We start from the raw sequence: 15,062 nt of genomic DNA on the forward strand, positions 1-15,062 counted from the left end.
TTGTGTTGAAAATAAAATATGACAGATAAAACCCTAAAGTCAAAATGGGTGAAATAAGAACAGCCTTTAGACTAATAATATTGTATGCTAATAATTAAATTTCCCAATCAAAATACATAGAATGACCAAATGGATAAGAAAATATGAACCATATTTATATGCTGTCTAAAAGAGACTCATCTTAGCCCAAGGATACCAATATAATGAAAGTGAAGGTCTGGGAAAGGATATTCCGTGCATGTAATAACCAAAAAAAAGCTGGAGGATCTATACTTTATACTATATATTTATTTATACTATATTGGATGAAATAGGCTTTAAAAGAAAAGTGCTATTAGATACAAGGAAGGACATTTTATAATAATGAAGGGGTCAATTCACCAGGAATCAATAACAATCACAAGTGTATATGCACCTAACCAGGATGCCTCAAATTACATGAAGCAAATACTGGCAAAACTGAAAGGAGAAATAAATGTCTCTATGATAATGTTTTGAGACTTAAACACACCACTCTCAGCATTTGATACAACATCTGGGCAGTGGCTCAATAAAGAGGCAGAGAGCTTGAATAATATAAATGCACTCAACCTAATAGGACTATATAGAACATTGCATGCCAAAATAGCAGGATATACATTCTTTTAAAGTGTTCATGTATCTTCCCAGGACAGACCATATGTTGGGTAATAGAGCAGATCTCAAAAATTTCAACAACATTGAAATTATATAAAACACTTTCTCTGATTATGGAATAAAGTTGGAAATCAACAAGAGGCAGAAAATGGGAAAATAAAAATATATGGAGATTAAGCAATATGTTCTTTAATAACCAGTAGGTCAAAGAAGAAATTGCAAGAGAAATCAATAAATATGTTGAGACAAATAAAATGACAACACAACATATAGGATCCTATGGGCTGCAGCAAAGGTAGTACTGAGAATAAAATATACAGCCTTATTTGCTTACATTAAAAAAAAAAAAGAAGAAAGAACTAAAATCAGTGACCTAATAACAGAGCTGAAGGAACCTGAAAAAGAACAGCAAACTATTCCTAAAGCAAATAGAATGAAAAAAATAAAGATCAGCAGAAATAAATGAAATTTCAAACAAACAGATGAAATCAATAGAGAAAATTAACAAAACCAAAATTTGGTTCTTTGAGAAAATTAACAAATTGACAAGCCCTTATGTAGACTGACAAAGAAAAACAGAAAAAAAGATGGAAATAAATAAAAATGAAAATGGGGGCATTACAACTGAACCCATAGAAATGAAAGGGATTACAAGATGATTCTATGAACAACTGTGTCAATAAGCTATGCATTGTAGATGAAATGGAAAAATTCATAGGAATGTAGGAACAACCTACACTGATCGTTAAGAAATATAAGATTTCAACAAACTAATCACAATTAAATAGATTGAAACGACCATCAAACAACTCCCCAAAATGAAAAGTCCAGCACCAGATGTTTTCACTGGTGAGTTCTACCAAGCGTTCAGAGAATATTTATTATCCAATCTTATTCAAACTCTTCCAAAAATTTGATACTAATTACAACACTAATTCTGTAAAGATAATATCATCATAATACCAAAGCCAAATAAAGATATTACAAAATAAGAAAATTACAGACACATTACCTTAGTGATTACAGATGCAGAATCCCTCAGCAAAGTACTTGGTAATCCAATCCAACAACACATTAAAAGAATTACTTATAATGATCAACTTATAATGATCCCATTTACAAGGGACGTCTGACCCAAGAAAATCAATCAGCATAATAAAGCACATTAATAATTAAGAAGGAAAAATCACACAAGCCTGTTTATTGATGCAGAAAAGGCATTTTGATAAAATACAGCATCCTTTCTTGATCAAACTTCTACAAAAGATACATATTGAAGGAAACTTTCTCAAAATGATAAGGACCATATATGAAAACCTCCCAGCTAATATTATACTCAATAGTGAACGACTGAAAGTTTTCCTGTTGTTCAATATAGTGCTAGATGTTTTAGCTAGAGCAATTAGACAAGAAAAAGAAATAAGTAGATATAAAACAGAAAGGAAGAATTAAAAATTTTGATCTTTGCAGATGACATGATCCTATACATAGACAATCCTGAAAATTTTACTAAAAAGATGCTAAAGCTAATTAACAACTGCAGAACAGGAGAATACAAGATCAATATGCAAAAATCAGTGGTGTTTCTATAAAATAGTAGTGTGCAATCTGAGGAAGAGTTAGCAAAACTTTATTTTACAATAGGGATTAAAAGAATCAAATAGTTAGGGATAAATTATCCAAGAAATAAAGCATTTTTATTTAAAAAATTGCAATGCTTTACTAAAAGAAATAAAAAAAGACAAATAATTGGAAGAAAGTCCATGCTCATGGATTGAAAGACCAAATATCATTAAGATGTCAATTCTACCCAAATTGATATATAGATTTAATGCAATCCTGATAAAAATCCCACAAGCATTTTTAAAGAAATGGAAAAAAAAATCAAATTTATTTGAAAGGGTAAGGGGTCCCAATTTGTCAGAAACATCTTTAAACAGAAAAGCAAATTTTCAGTGCTCTCACTCCTGGACTTTAAATCTTTTTACCTAGCTACATTAGTAAAAACAGCATATTACTAGCATACAGATAGAAAGATAGACCAAGAGAAATGAATAATGGTTCAGAAAGAGTCTCTCACATCTACAGACAAGTGACTTAACAAGGCTGTTAAGCCCATATTCAGGTGGGGCAGAACAGTCTAGTCAACAAATGGTGCTAGCAGAATTGGATATCCATATCCAAAAATTTTTTTAAGAAGGAAGATGACCTCTATATCACACCTTAGCAAAAATTAACTCAAACTATATCAGAGACCTAAATATAAAAATAGAACCATAAAGCTCCCAGAAGAAAATGTAAGAAAACCTCTTTAAGAATCTGGGTACATGGTGCATTTTAAACTTTACATTGAAAACACAAGCAATGAAAGACAACTTGGAAAATTGGATTGCCTCAAAATCACACTTTTGTGATTCAAAGGACTCTGTCAAGAAGGTGAAAAGTCAGCCCAGTCAATGTGAGAAAAAAATTGGAAACAATGTATCCAATAAAGGTTTGCCTTCCATTCTATATGAGGCGATCATACACTCAACAATAGAAGAGCAAGCAAACTAACTTTAAAATGTGAGAAACATTTAAATAAACATTTCTTGAAAAAGGAAATACATTTGGCCAAAAAGAACATGAAAAAAATTCAAATCCTGGGGATATATTTAGCAGAACTAAAAAACAGGATGTGAGCAGACATTTGAACATTGATGTTCTTAACACATTATTCACAATTGCCAAAAGATGAAAGCACCCAGGTGTCCATCAATTGATGAATGTTTAAAAATTGTGGTGTATGCACATGATGGAATATTATGCAGCAGTAGAAAGAAATGAAGTCGTGAAGCATATGACAATGTGGATGAAAATTGAGGACATTATGTTGAGTGAAGCAATTCAGACACTGAAGAACAAATAGGCTGATGATATAATCCATAACAAATGTTCCACAACAGTGTAGTGTTTATGAAGGGGTGTTGTATGGGAATTCTACACATGTGCTTGATTATTTTGTAAGTTCACTACTTCTGTATTAAAATTTATTTTTGTAAATCTGAAGGAATTAGTTTTCCAGTAAAATGTTAAAAATTGTGAAAAAATACTTTTTAGCATATATATTAGCCATGATTACAGGATTTAAACAAGAGATAATTTTCTAATGTACATTCATTCCATAAGACTTGGCAGATGACAGTGACATTGGCTTTAGGAAGAATTGTGCAGTCCAGCAAAATAAAAAAAAAACCTACGTCTTTATGGAGAAGAAGATTATTTCAATTGGCATATTAAAATAGATTTTGTGATCAGTGGGAGACATTAAACAGACATATAAAATAAGTGAATTGTTCATAATTAAATAGATGGTAATGTGAAATATCTGGTTAAGAACAGTGAGCATTTTCCATTTTAGCACTGCCAAGTGAATGACTAAAAACAACAGAAATTGTAAGAACAGTCTGACATAGATCTAAAGTCTGTGAAGAGTGTTTCAGACAACATTGACAGGATGGCCATTTCCTTTGATGAAGAGATGAAGGTTCTGTAAATAGAGTTAAGAATAAACAAGAAGGAATTGGTTATACTAGTATGTACATCTAACTACATATTGGAAAATCATGATTAAAATGTAACAGGGTTTTGCTGTTGCTTAAATAAAACAGAATATCCAAATGTATAACTTTTTCCACACAGGCCAAATATCATGAAAATGATATGACCAGGAAAACAAAACAAAACAAAACAGATGCAATGTGAACGGGAAATATTTGTGAAATTTTTATCAAAACGCACTAATTTTCTTTTTTGGGGGGGTTTATGGCGTTTGTTATATTATTGCACACCTCATGACTTCCCCTTTTGTGCCATGTTCAAACCCCTTCTTTTCCTTCTCTGAAGATAGGTCATAATTTTTTACTTTCTGGACATTTGTCTTTTCAACTTGCTTTTCTTTCATTCCTTGCATAAAATCATTATGTAAGGAATGGAAGAATTATATGTTATGTAAGGATTATCCTACTTACCATTCCCCTTACACTTGTGAATACCGAGAAAATCACCTTCTGAAATCCTCATTCTGACTCTGAGGATGTTTACTATTAATATCAATAAGACAAATATGAGATAAACTCTTTGTGTGTTTATGCTGTATTGAAAATAATTTGACATTTATGTATCTCTTCTAGTCTAGATCATATGTGTAGGGATATTGAACATGTTAATGTTGGTAAACAATTCATTTTTTAAATAATGAATGTGACTTTAAATAAAAAATGGCTTTTTTTTTTTTTTGCTTGACATATGCTTGTCTTGTTGCCTACACTCTCTTTGCGAGTTTATGTCTAGGGCAGTGCTTATCCTTATATCTATCATAGCTATCCTAGCCATAACCACTGCCCTGGGAATTGGGATTAGCTGTTTATACAAAACTCAACAGGTCTCCCACCATTTCTCCCCAGAGTTAATCAAAGCAAAGAAGAAACTAGCCATGCCTTAGAAGCCCTTAAACAACAGATAAATACCCTTGCTGCCATGGTGCTTCCAAATTGCAGAGTCCTAAACATGCTAACAGTGGTATATGGAGAAACCTATCTGTTCATCAAGAAGGAATGCGATGTCTAGATAAATTGCTCCAGAACAGACACTGACACCATTTGAAACCTACAATATTAAGCCCATCAACTTCAGGAGGATGTAGCTTCTGGAGACACCTGGACTTGTTCACTCCCATGGGCCAGTATGTCATGGTTGGCCCCAATTTTAGGGGCTGCTTATCACCATTTTCTTTATCCTTTTAGTAAGATCATGTATCTTCAAAATTCCAAATAAGTTTATTTCTTCCAGAACCAATGCCTTCCAGAACAAGGTATTAGTCACAGACGGATTTCATCCAGTTCCAATCATGGTGCTGGATCTGCCTTCCCACATCCTCAATATACTATCCAGAGAATTTCACACCCCATCAGGCAGAGACTTCTGCCCATAACCAGCTGAAAGGAACTACCAAAGAATGACCATGATCTTTCATCTCCCCATAAGAACAAGGGTGTAAACTCTGAGGGGGCATTTGAAGCAGTTTAGTATAGGGAAAGAGAGAAGATGAGTCACAGTTAGGAACCAGCAGACATGACCCAAAACCCCATCTGGAGACCTCAGCTAAGGCTGCTACTAAGAACAAAGCTGGAAAGACCCAACTGAGGCCATGAAGTCCTATTTGAAACGACCCTGGGGTCAAGAGTAAGCCCTGGTTATATGTAAACAAGCCTCCCAATTTGTTCTGGATAATTCTAAACAAAAGACTTGATACTTGATTCCCTAAGGCCTAACAGGTGGGAAATTATAAGGCAACCAATCAGAACAAGAAACAGGACCCTCCCAACATCAGGAAACAGGACGAGGAAAGTTCTTATAAAGGTCTACTATAAGGCAGCAGGCATGCATCTCACCCTCTAGCACATTTGCACCTGAGTCTGGGGTGGTGAACTTTTTCTCTTTTATTTCTTAATAAATCCTTTACTCCCTTATCTACCCTCCCCCCCCCCAAATAATGTAGAAATATAGGCAAAGTTGTTATGTATATAGAATAGAAAATGTAACATATGAAACATGCCACTTCCTCTTTGACAAATTATTTTCTGTGACAATCAGCAGATCATTTCTCATACATGTAAATGTTCTGTACCATGTAAAATAATTTATTGCATTGTTATTATTCATTTTTACATTAATGTCCGCCAGTGGACAAAAACAACCTCAAGTCAAAATATCTTGCTTCTACTTCACTTATTTCCATGTTCTGAATCATTCCCTATTACATATTTTCTTCACAAATATATATTTGCTCACCAGAGATTTACAAATTATTGACATAAATTTATTCCCATCCAAAGTCTTGATACAAGATATGTTGTTTGGATAGAGAGTATTCTTTTCACAAAAAATAAATTGTTCTTTAAAATCACTGAATCAAATAAGCATTTATTCTGGAAAAGAGAAAACATACCCTGTATTGAGAAAAGATGCCATGTATGATATCAATGAAATATTTAGGAGAAACCATGAGAACTAGTAAACCAGTTATATTTAGAAGAATAAATAACAAGGATGTCATGAATATCCTAAAAATGTAGCCTAGTGAAACTGGCCCTCAGTGGTACTAATTGAACAACTTGAAAACAATGAAACACTTTGTTGGTTGAGGGGAAGAAATAATTATATATTTGAAGTGTGAAAAATAAATTGCACTTTGTATACTCTGGTAAATAAGGCAAAGAGAAAGTTGGAAATACAAGAATGATAATAAAGATTTTAGAGTAATAAGCAGAGCCAAGGAAGTATTTGAATTCTCTCAGATACAGTAGGTGGAAAAAAGAAATGTTTTCCTTTTGAGCAAGCACTCAATATTATGGAAGAATCTGGAGAAATATTAACATTTACATGATACTAAGTTAGAGAAGTAAATCAATGTTGAGGAGAATTATTTAGAGATAAAAGAGTAGCAGCTCTGCAGTGACATGAGGTGATATTTGGCCTGGTTACCAGTGTAAATGGTAAACCAGTCGGAGGACAGCAAGATCATGAGTAATGAAGTTTGAGTCCAATAACAAGTAATTGAACTTTGGAAGAATCCACAATTTTCAACCTTCTAGTACTTAATATATTCTTCCACAATACAGTTTCTGCAGAGAAAACTTCATGTCTTTGTTCATCAAGCAAGAGATAGCAAGGTTCAAGATATAGGTGTGACAGTAAGTAAAAAATGGAAGACAGAGGACCCAGGTTGGGGCATATTGGGAGGCAGCACTCATTCTTCTGTCCTGAGTGAAAGACAAACAGAGAAAAACAGAGTGAGAGAAAGAGAGAGCGAGCAACTACAAAAATTTATGTTTTCTTAAAATGTGCATATCTTTGGTATCAGCCATTGTATTTCCCTTATATTTACTGAAACATTTTAATTATTTCTGATGTCTCAACATTAATTAATTTGGTTACGTTTTATAGAAAAGACAAATTTTAAAAAATATTTCCTTTTAAACATTCTACCTCCACATTTTTTGTCAATATTTATTTTACTCCTATCCTCTTTTCCAGCCCCCATAACTGGTGGTAATTACTTTCATTCCCTATTATTGAAGGTAATCTCTCAACCAACTGAACAACAATGCTTTTAATCTGGAAGACAAATTTTTTTAAATGAATACATTGCCTCTAAACTGCTTGACTTCTAGGCTTACATTCAACACCTAATTTTGTTATATTTAATTCTATAATATATCAGGAGTTCTGAAACTTAAATTTCTTGTTTTTATATAATTAGTTATTTTTATTTTACATGTATATTTTTACCTATACATTGTTGTCTGACTTGACACCTGGGATTTATCTGTAATCCATCAATTCTGAGACTTTTCTTCATGCTTTTTTCCTCATAGAACCAGAGAAGGAAGATTGGAGCAGAACTGGGTAGCTAAACCTTCACTTTATATATTTAATTGTCAAACTGTAATTCACTCTTAGATATATGTATGCATATGTATAGGTATGTGTATGTGTATATATAACTAATAAAAATAAGAGTCAAGTTTGACTTATTAGGTGCTGAAGCTACTCCTTTAGGTTTTCTACACTCAAGCTATTGAAATACCGTAAACCTCCACCCTAATATGGTAGACAGACATGACATGCTTTCATTTGAAAAAAATTATTTTTAAAGAATTTTTTTGAGTTAGGAGTGAAAAACATGCTATCTAAGGGAGGAGGATATATGTTTGACTGGAGGAGACACATGGCATAAAGCAGAGCAGGGGAAAGTGGTGATGGAGGCCTGGGGGACCTGACATATGTGGTACCAGCTGATGGGCCCTGATGGGAGATGCTGGCTCACTGGGAAAGATGGAAAGATAATGGCTTGGACACAGCTGCTGGGAGACTAACACTGACTTAGTTGATTTCTGGGCAACTAGGTGACTCTTCCCATTTCTCCATGGACAAATCCACTGTGCCATTTGACTTGCCCTTTTCCAGTATTTGCTTTCTTGAGGACTATGTGCCTTCAGGAGCAACAGGTTCTCTGTTAATCTCCAGTCCTGGGAAGGGTGGTTCATCCCTATGGCAAGGGAGGGTCCTAACCCCACATCCCCTTCCAGGTACTCTCCTGAATACAGCAATTCAGGGCCTTCTTTTTCTATATTTAGGTTTAAATTGGTTCCTTGTACCATCCAATGGACCTTGACCTTAGGTGCCTTTTGATTCGGTTGGACCAGGCTTCTCCCTCTGTCCTCCTGTTGGATGTAGCGACCCTGGCATGTGACAATATCCCTTCTGTGCATAGGTGGGGCATGGGACTTGAAGTCCTTGGAAAATAAACTGAGTCAGGGGAAATTTCAGCATCACAGTATGGAATGTGGCTCTGAGGGTCTCCCTCCAGTTGGAATTTTTACTCTCTCTGAGTGCTTTTTCATATTTGGTTTCCCTATATCTTGTTCTACCTACAAACTTAATTTTGTGGGGCATTCATTAGTGACTAGATTCCCTAGATTGAATAATTTTTCATTGCTAAATGGGGAATTTTCAAGTTCACTGGGTCTCAGCATTCATTAATGACTAGATTCCCTAGATAGAATAATTTTTCATTGCTAAGTGGGGAATTTCCAGGAGCCTCTTGATTTGGGTCTGGGAACAGTGGGCTTCATAGCCATGATGGATTCCTCATATAATTGCTCTGGTCGATCCTCAATGCTCATGAGGGGAGGGGGTGCTGGGGTGTTTTGACATTATCAGGTAATTCTGAAACTATTCCAGAGATGAGTTCACTGCCCTGCCTCAGTTGTATTGGAAATCAATCCCCCTAATCTTCTTCCTTGAGCCATATCAGGATGTCTGCACTTGTCATGACTCAAGTCTATGAGCTCCTGAAGAACAAAGTGAAGACTGGAAAAACTTATATATGTCATTTGAAAGGATTCAGGATATCTCCAGGGTAAGGCCTTTGAAAGATGAAAAGAAAGACATCCTTTGTGGAGAACATTGTAAGAAGGTGGAAATGACTAGCTATTGCCAGAAAACTGCATCTAAGACAAGGCTGAAATGAGCAGGTCTGAGTCCTAAAGGTCAGAGACTATTCAAACAGAGGATGCCAACCCACCAGGACACTGTAGAGATAAGTTCTCTGAGCCAATGTTCAATAGAAATGGAGGCAAGTCAGAAGGAATCAGCATTAACAGGAATATGTGGTGGGAAGCGGACTTGCCCCACTGGATAGGTCGTCCACCTACCACATGGGCCTCCTTGACCCATGTGCAATGCTGATACACGCAAGGAGTGCCCTGCCATGCAGGGGTGTCCCCCGCATAGGGATGCCCCATGCTCAAGGAGTGCACCTCGCAAGGAGAGCCACCCACCATGAAAGGAAGTGCAGCTTGCCCAAGAATGGCGCCACAAACACGGAGAGCTGATGCAACTAGATGATGCAACAAAAGAGACACAAAATCCCAGTGCCACTGATAAGTTTAGAAGCAGTCACAAGAAAACACACAGTGAATGGACACAGAGAGCAGACAATTGGGGGGGGCAGGGAGAGAAAATTTTAAAAAAAGAGGAATATGTGGTGGTGGAGTGGCAGAGTGTGTGGTGGAGCAGGGCAGGTGATTCTGGGGGATTCATGGGGTTGCTGAGTTGGGGTGGAGTGATATCCTGAGAGCATGTGGTCAGGTGGGGACATATTTCTCTTGACTCTGCCTTGACCCTGAAAGAAAGAAAGTCTGGGATCCAGTACTAACTCTCTTCTCTTAGGTAAAGAGCAGACCTCCATTATTTATAAACAATTTGACTTTCTACCTCAAAATCATGGGGTTCTATGTTCCTTTCTTGTTATTCTTTTCTTTTAAAGAGGATAAAACATTTTCTATAATTTTGCCTTTGAAAATCTCAGATAAAGAAAGTTTTTTTTTCTTTTTTTTTTTTTTTGGTCTGAATGATACTTTATTGATAGTCCTTTGCTCTGGATGGTGTAGTCTCTGAATTTCGGGTGTGTGAGTTCCCTCAAGTAGGATTCTACTCCCTGAGGCCAGAGCTCAGGGTCTAGCATCTGTTTAGAAGCTTTCAGGGACTCAGTCCTGCTCTCCAGATAAGCCCTAAGACAAGGGCTTCCCCTAGAGATACCAGACTGGGGAAAGGAAATGATGAATAATTTTTGCTTGGCTCTGTCCCCCAAACATTTCCTACACTCTCTCAAAAATTAACCCCAAGGACACTGAACTGCATTGCTTGAAATTACCCTTGAGTTAGTTCTCTGACACCCACCAAGAGATTAATCTGTGAGTGTAGATATAATAACCCTTCTGTCTTCTCACTCTTTCTCCCTAAAGAAATGTTTCTCATCTTTCCTGCTAGGGCCTACCTTAGGGTCTGTGCAAACATAACAGATTAAGTAAAGTGAGAGGAACAGGGAAAGTAGAAGTCCAACTATGCTGGGGGATGTATCTGGGATTCCCTTGCTTGATATCTGTTTCCTTCCTCCATAGATGGATTCATGTGGAGAAGTACAGAAAAGTAGAAAGAACAGTATCTCTCATAATAAAAATAAAATCATACCGCATTCCATGTGGATGTGTTTGTGCTCATCCATGGGGCACAGTGGTTTCTCGGGAAGTAGAGCTCTGTCTTCATCTTCCACAGCACACACCAGCCTCAGGCAGCTCTGAGCAGTGGACACTGAGCCTGTGCTACCTGGAGATCCAGGCCCGCATCACAGAGCCACAGAACAGCCAGGGAGTTTTCAAGGGTGGGGGAGGGGCTGAGAGCAGAGGAAACCCAGCCCCTCCCCCACCTACAGACCCCTCAGCTCAGCCTGGACCTTGTTCTTTTCCAGCTCCATAGTTAGAGAATATCATCTGTATATATCTCTGTACAATGTCTATTTATTCCAAATATCATCAGAGAGGAACTGGTCCAGTTTTAAACCTTGTCATTCTCAGCTTTGATATCACCAAATCCACAGCTCTGAAAGTTTGACGTTTTCTCAGGAATTTTTTTTAAGTCCCAGGGCTTTACATTTTCAAGATCTCCTTTGTCTTCACCTCCAGCTTCCTTTCTTAGGTTGGTTTTGCCTTCCATCAACCTGGACATAAAGCTCAGCCCCCTCAAAATTGCCCACATTTTACAAAAAACAAGGATAAATGATACTGTCTACATTAAAGGTAGGAGAGAGGTCCTAGCACATCGCATGGCAAATAAATTACCAAACCCAGTAATTTTTTTATGGTGACACATTATGTAACATAAAATTTCCTACTTTAACAATTTTTAAGTGGTATTATCTGAATTCTGAATGTTTTGTTTCCATCACTACCATCTATTACCAAAGGTTTTTCATGACCCCAAACAAACTCCCTGTACCTGTTATGCAGTAACTCTCCTTTACCTTCCCCTCCTCAGCCCTAGCAACCTCTCAGCTACTGTCCCTACTGAATCACTTATTTTAGCTATTTAATATGTGACACTTTGGACTGCTCCACCTCGAAGGCTTTTGAAGTCTACCCTCCTGGCCCAGCATGCAGTGTCTCATCTCGCTGGTATCCCCAACATACTGTTACCCATAATTATAATTCTGTTCTCCCAAGTGTGTACTTCAATTTGCACATATAAACCTATCGTCTTTAACAACTCTTAGAGATCTTCTAAGCAATATGTTTTCTCTTTTTGAATTATGTGTCTGGTTACTTAAACTGTGAAGTCCTTTTCTGATTTTTACCTCCTAATTCCTAAATTTTCATTAAAATTCCTATTGACCTCTCAATAATTGTTTAAAATATCAGAATATATATAAAATTTTTTTTCCATGATTGGCAGGCATAAAGTAGAGCTGTAATTCTGACAGTTTTATTAGGAAAAGTGTGTTCAAGTCTATTGAAGGATTCTCTAAGAAAATATATAATTTTGTCTACTATTCTCCTAACTTCCTACTCAGTCCTCACTAGCAAAGTTGTTAACACCGTATTTCTACAAACTCTGTGTTTAATGCAACCTCAACTTTTTCTGCCTTGTTCCTCAAATTTATTCCATCCTCTGACCATTTTCCAATTTCAAAACAACTTCCACATTTTTAGGTATTTTTCTAGCCTCACTCCACTTTCACATCCCAATGTCTGTATCTGGTTCCTTTTGCTCCTGAATCAGATTAATGCAAATGTCCCAGCTTAAAACAACAGAAATGTTTTGTATTGTAGTTCTCAAGACCAGAAATCTGACGTGGGTTTTACTGGATAAAATGAAGAAATCAGCAGGTGTGCATTGCTTTCTGGAGGCTCTAAAGGACAATCTATTTTCTTGCTTCCTGGAAAAGCTTCTAGAGGTCAACTTTATTTCTTGACTCATAACACCCTCCCTCCATCCTAAAAGCCTGCTTTGGTGGTTGAGTCACAATACTCATCTCCTGCCTCCCTCTCTCCATTTTGAGGATCCTTGTGATTATATTGGGCTACCTGGATAACCCATGATAAACGCCCTACCTCAAGGTTGCCTTAATACCCTGTATTAGTCTGCCAAATGGATGCCAATAACTTTTATAAAGGCTATTTATTTGGGATAAAAGCTTATAGTCTCAAGGCTATGGAAAATTCAACTCCAGGAACCACACTAAGTGCTTTCTCACTAAAGTGGCGGGCTCTCTGCCTGGTCTCCCTTTCACCTCTGGGCTTCCTCTTCCTTTTGAGCTCCACAGACCCAGCCTCTTGAGGCTACGTGATTATATGATCCTGTAGTCCTCTCTCTCCTGGCACAGGGCTTCTATATCAGCCTTGGCTGTTTAGCTCTCTTCCCAATTTCTGCTGTAAACTATCAGGCAAAATGGCTCATCTGTCCCCTGGGCCTCAGCTGTTTGAACCTTCTCATTTCTGTCACAAAGCAGGATCAAAATGACAGAGCGCTCTCTTCTCTGAGTGTCCATTTATATCAGACCCAGCAAAGGGGTGGGGACTTGACCTGAGTCCTGCCCACTGATGAAGTCAAAACAAAAATCCCCAAATCAGACTTAACAGGTAATCTAATTAAAGACCCCTCAGCTGAATTTAATGCAGTCAAATGGTATCATACTCAGAGAAATAGATTAGTTTACAAATCTAATCTTTCACTGTTTGAGATTCATGAAATAATCTCAAACTGCCACATACCTTTTACCATGAAACTTGAAATATTCACTGGTTCTAGAGTTTAGGATATGGCCATCTTGGGAGGTCATCATTCAGTCTACCACTATTGTCATATGAGGAAACATATCCGCAAATGATCATGAAACACAAATACATTCCAGTTTATAAAAACTTTATCCTGCATAAGTTCATGTACTTGAACTTATTTATATCTTTACTTCCAAAAAGTAGGGAAGTGACCACAATATTACAAACAATGATAAATAAAATATTTCATGTACAAAACTTATAGGAGAGAAAAACCTGATTGTAGGATCAGAGACAAACAGATCTTTTCAAATGAGTTGGTAAAATTCCCTTTTACCCTCAGGCAGCTCATACAGCTTGAGATAAACCTGTTACACAACAGATAAATTTATCATTTTCACCAATTCATTCAATTTGCATTATAAGAAATTTGATTTAGGATTTCAGGGGAATCCTTCTCAAATGCATGCTGTTGATTAAACAGTAGTTAGCTATGGACCAGAATTGGTAAAAAGTTATAGAGGGACAAAGCAGTGAGAATTGATGTGAGTAATATTGTCTATCGATGCCTTGAAAATCCTCTTTAAATCACACTTGCAAGTAGATGGGAAGCACATTTTCTTGAAGCCATCAATCTTTGCCCACTTGTAGTTTTTCTTTAATACGGCAGCCAGCCTCACTGCTAGCACCACCACTCTGGTGCTATCTTGGAATGAGAAGTTAGCTGCAGTTTTCACTGAGGCAAAAGGGCATGAGGAGCACTGACTCAAGAGTGAAATCCACGGAAAATCTATTTAGCCTCAAATCTTCTAGACAGTTAAGTCAACATCCCTGGATGAAGGTTTTCTCAGTATAAGGAGTTTGCAACCAAGTATACTTGAAATTTTAGTTGATTATTTTTTAAAGGCAGGGAAAGGTTCAGCTTCCATTTTTTTTGGTTCTTAGTACAAATTCTTATATCTTTGGCAGTTGCTTGAGTTTTTTTTTTTTTTTTTAAATGGGAAAATTTACAAAATAGTCCTGTGAGAGAAGCAATATAGTTTAGTAGTTACGAACACACAATTTGGGTAATATGACTTGAATTCAAATCCCAGCATTACCCTATGGAGCTGTGGGCCCTCAGAAAGTAATCAATTTCCTTATCTGTAAAATGGGAATATTAAATATATAGCTCATTGGATGGTAATTAGAATTAAATGGGATAATACATGTAAATCATGTAGTGGCATTCTTGTATAAATATCTTGATAACATTATCATCATTAT

At 36.6% G+C, this 15,062-nt stretch overlaps 1 long non-coding RNA gene across 1 annotated transcript in view; it reads right to left on the reverse strand.

The window, feature by feature from the left end:
* LOC139437365 (uncharacterized) overlaps positions 1–11,308 on the reverse strand; it is a 51,481-nt gene extending 40,173 nt beyond the window's left edge. The window contains exon 1 of the long non-coding RNA XR_011647122.1: positions 11,215–11,308. This is a non-coding gene — a long non-coding RNA (uncharacterized lncRNA). The remainder of the gene's footprint in view (positions 1–11,214) is intronic.
* Positions 11,309–15,062: the final 3,754 nt, after the last annotated feature.

This window comes from Dasypus novemcinctus, chromosome 22, assembly GCF_030445035.2.
Source record: "Dasypus novemcinctus isolate mDasNov1 chromosome 22, mDasNov1.1.hap2, whole genome shotgun sequence".
NCBI classification, from domain to species: domain Eukaryota; kingdom Metazoa; phylum Chordata; class Mammalia; order Cingulata; family Dasypodidae; genus Dasypus; species Dasypus novemcinctus.